Genomic DNA, 4,894 nt, shown 5'->3' with positions numbered 1-4,894 from the left:
ACATGAAGTAGTGGTGGCCGATATTGAGGATGAGGCGCTGCTAGGATTTGATGTTCTGATGGGCGGGAAGAATGGACCAGCTGATCTCCTGTTGAGCAAAGGGGTTATAGTGTTGGATGGGGTGGAGATACCATGCCAACATGTAGGGGGAGGCAAGGGGCCTAGAAGAGTAACTGTCGCTGATGACATACTATTACCCGGTAGGGCGGAAACTATAGTGGACGTTTACGTTGAGAGGCAGACGCTTGATGACCTGGCTAGAGATAGTGAATTTTTGGTTGAACCTAGTGAAGGCTTCAAAGAACGATACAATTTGGTAATGGCCTCCACTCTGGTGGATATTAATAATGGTCCGACATGTAAGGTACGGGTACTGAACCCTTTCCCAGTGGATGTGACCTTAAAGCAGGACGCACACGTCGGTGCTGCTGAGAGAATAGAAAGAATCGTGAGTGTTCTTGCTGAGAAAGAGCACGTATGTGAGGATGGCAATTTGTCCAGGGTCCGGAGGGTTACCTGCAGGGACAGAGCGGGACCTAGTGCTGTCCTTAAAGAGGTGAAGCCTGGAGTGGGTGGGGTGCCAGCTCACTTGCAGGGACTTTATGAGAAGGCAACAGGAGGTAAGAGTGAGTATGAGAAAGGCAGAGTGGCGGAGCTTCTTGCAAAGCATGGTGACACATTTTCCAAGGATGAATGGGACATTGGCCTGACGGATGTAGCCGAGCATGCAATCGACACGGGTGACGCAGCACCAATCAAACAGAGGCCGAGGCGTGTGCCTTTAGCATTTGCAGCCGAGGAGAAGTCTGCTATAGAGGACTTATTAAAGAAAGGTGTCATTCAGAAGAGCACATCGCCTTGGGCAAGCCCAATTGTGTTTGTCAGGAAGAAGTCGGGGGCTGTTCGACCCTGTGTAGATTACAGGAAGGTGAATGTGCTGGTGAAACAAGATGGCTTCCCACTGCCTAGGGTACAGGACTGTCTTGACGCAGTGGCAGGAATGACACTCTTCAGCTCATTTGATTTGACCTCTGGGTATTTTCAAATCCCCTTAAAGAAGGATGATATCCCCAAAACCGCATTCACATGCAAATATGGCCTGTTTGAGATGACCAGGATGCCCTTTGGATTAAGCAACAGCAGTAGCACCTTCCAAAGGACAATGGAGCTAGTTTTGCAGGATCTCCAGTGGCATACTTGCCTAGTGTATGTTGATGACATCATCGTCTATAGCGCTGACTTTAGCGAACATATGAGCCGTGTGGATGAGGTCCTTTCAAGAGTGGGTGGGGCAGGGCTGAAATTACGGCCAGAAAAGTGCAATTTACTCCAGACAGAAGTAACCTTTCTGGGACACATAGTGTCGAAGGAGGGCGTGCGCCCAGACCCCATGAACATAGCGAAGGTTGCTGACTGGCCCAGGCCAACGACGGCGAAACAGGTGAAGGCCTTTGTTGCGACCGGATCATATTACCGTCGCTATGTGAAAGACTTTGCGAAAATTGCCAGGCCCCTGTTGGAGCTGACAAAGAAGGACGTTAGTTTTCATTGGACCCCAGCTTGTCAGGTAGCTTTTGAGACCTTGAAAGCGAAGCTTACTGGTGCTGATATCATGGGCTATCCGTTAAATGAAGGGGGTGAGTTTTATCTGGATGTTGATGCATCGGGTTTTGGAATTGGGGGAGTATTGTCCCAAATTCAGTCGGGTCGGGAAAGGGTGATTGCCTATGCTAGTCGGTCAATGAACAAGGCCGAGCAGAATTACTGTATAACAGAGAAGGAACTTCTTGCAGTGGTATACTTTGTTCAATATTTCAGGCAGTACCTTTTAGGGAGGAAATTTACAGTGCGCAGTGACCACCAAGCCCTGGTGTGGCTATTCAGTCTTAAAGAGCCTAACGGCAAGATTGCGAGGTGGATAGAGATACTTGCAGAGTACCATTTCGCAATCCAGTACAGGCCAGGCAGACTCCAATCTCACTGTGATGCCCTCTCCAGGTGCGAGGACCCGAGGGCTTGTGACTGCAGCAACGTTGACACCAGTGAGCCTTTGAAGTGCGGTCCATGCAAAAAGTGCCGGAGACGTGCAGAACAGATGTCGTTGTCGTGGCAACTGATGGGGCCAGCCACAGAGCAAGTGGGCCAAGGAGAGACAACAAGCGAAAGTGACACGAGTGTACAAGTAAGAGCGGTCACAGATGGGGAGACTCCAAAGATTAAGCCATGGTTGGAGACCGTAACTGCAGAAGAGATGGCAAGGCGACAGGAGGCTGACTCAGACATAGCGGTGATTGCCAAAGCACTTGGGTCTGGCTCAAAGCCAGATCATACACAGATGGAGCTACAGAGTCCAGCAGCAAGGCATTATTGGGTTTTGTGGGAGTCGTTATTTCTGCATGATGGTGTTTTGTTTAAGAGGTTCTCAAAACAGAATGGTACAGATGTTTACACTCAACTGATTGTGCCAAATGAAATGAAAAAGCAAATATTAAAGCAGGCCCATGATAATGTGTTAGCTGGTCACTTTGGTACTAAGAAGACAAAATACAGGATACTGCAGAACTACTATTGGTTTCAGCTGAGAGATGATGTTAAACTCCATGTCCGAGCTTGCGATGTATGTGCAGCCAATGCAGACCCCAAGAAAACGCCGAGAGCTCCAATGGGACACTTGCCAAGTGGTGCACCCTGGGACACGCTGGCTATTGACTACTTGGGTCCTCTACCGTTAACAGAAAATGGCAATAGGTATGTCATGGTACTTACTGACCATTTTACAAAGTACGTGGAGGTGCTTCCGGTTCCGTCGCAGCATGCTGATGTCTGTGCGCTGAAAATTGCAAATGAGTTCATTTCACGTTGGGGTTGCCCGCTTTCGATTCATTCAGATTTAGGTATGACTTTTGAAAGTAAACTTTTCAAGGAGTTTTGCAAGCTTTTCGATGTACGGAAGACTCGAACCACACCTAGGAATCCAAAGGCGAATGGCCAGTGTGAGAGGTTCAACCGTAGTCTGATTAAGATGATTAAGGCCTACCTTGTTGAGCAAGATGAGTGGGACAGATATCTGGGTTGTCTGGCTGGAGCGTACAGATCCTCACCAGTGGAGTCGACGAAATTAACGCCAAACATGATGTGTCTGGGCAGGGAGGTTAGAATGCCAGCAGACCTGGTTCACGGGTATGTGAGGGACAGCGACACCATATCTGAAGCAGCCCATGTCCAGACAATAAGAGAGAGGATGCTTAAGGCGCACGAGGTAGCGCGGCGCTATCTGAATTTAAGTGCAAAGAGGAGTAAGGACCGCTACGACATAAAGACCTCCTTCACTAGTTATCAAGTGGGTGATGTGGTGTGGTTATTACATGAACAGAGGAAGGTTGGCGTTGCCCCAAAGCTAGAGAAGAGATTTGATGGACCCTTTGTTGTGGTGCAGCGGCTCTCACCTGTGACATTCAGAATACAGATTGACCACCGGGGGGAACAGAGGATGGCGCATCATGACAAGTTGAAAGTGTATGAGGGGGCTTCAGAGCCAAAGTGGGTAAAGGCTCTAGTGGGTAGACTTAGGAAGCAGGCAGTGAGGTGTGGTAGGCAGTAAGTCTTCTTAGTATAGGAAATGTAGGTCACTGAAGTTGTAGGTAATGGTTCTAGTCTAGCCAGGTACAGATACAGAGGTTCTTGGAAACAAATTCTACTATGGGGTACGCCTTTTGAGACTTATCATGGTAAACTAGCGAATCTTTGACTTCCCTGGTGCCCTGATGGTAAAATTCCTGTTGGTAAAAGTTGTTTCCCTATTGTCTATTACAGGCTGTCATGGATATCAGACGCCCAAAGAGGAGGCTCTACACATGTCTACAGTGTGAGCGGGGCCAGAAGATGCATGTATGTGAGAGGTATAGAATGACTGCCCATGTGTATCGTAGCCACCGACCGTTGGACCAGGCTCCCTTCTTCTGCACGTTATGTCAATACAGGTGCATGACCATGGCCATGTTGGAGAAGCACGCTGCACAGCCGAAACACTTGTCGGATGCCAGGAACAGAGGTGGTGAGCACAGGCGCTTCTTGGGGCAGAACTTCAACCCCAAGGTACCAGTGGAGGGGGTGGACTTTCGGTTGGCCACAGAGGAGGAGACAACTCAGAGGTGGTGTGTGGACGAGAGTCAGTTGGACGAGGATGAGTCTGAGAGCGCAGAACAGGACACTGGGCTGATCAATATACAGGTTACTCCCCAGATGCTGGCGCAGCTGATGTCGGGCAGGACAGGCCAGCAGGAGTGTGGTCCCGTTGTAAGGAGCTTGGCGCCAGTACCAGCCTACGACCCAGCTATGCCAGGATATACCTCAGCAGGGCAGTCTTTTCCTGCTTACACAGCAGTCACCACAGCAACATACGGTAGTGCGATAGGTGTAAGTGCACAGAGTACCGCTCACATTCCATTGGACATTGGAACCAGTTTGGTAGGACAGACCAGTGCTCCCAGCACATCAGCTTCACCCATAGTAAGTGCACCTACGTCAGTTTACTCGGCGCCGGTGTCATCATGTCCAGTGTCAGTTCCTGTCTACGTCCCGTCTTTTGGAGATACCTTCATCTCGTCTGGATTGGATTCTGTGCTAAACTCCCCAGTGCGTGATAGTTCCGGGGTTCCTACTTCAGAGCCGTTGAACACACCGCAGGTCAGAAGGACACCACTTAATTACTTGGGTACACCTGAGCAGGAGGTGGAGGACATTAAAGGCCAACTTTTAGGTCAGGGTGAAGATCAGTCTTTTTCGCCTGCTCCGTCCATGACCGTCGCTATGGGTACGCAAACAAAGGTTACGCATCATAAGACCGACCTTACTCCCACAGCTTCATCCATGGCAGTGACTCGCCTAGACGAGA

Source organism: Mercenaria mercenaria, unplaced genomic scaffold, assembly GCF_021730395.1.
Source record: "Mercenaria mercenaria strain notata unplaced genomic scaffold, MADL_Memer_1 contig_3841, whole genome shotgun sequence".
NCBI lineage: Eukaryota > Metazoa > Mollusca > Bivalvia > Venerida > Veneridae > Mercenaria > Mercenaria mercenaria.
The sequence above is the reverse complement of the archived record's forward strand: the minus strand, read 5'-3'. Positions refer to the sequence as shown.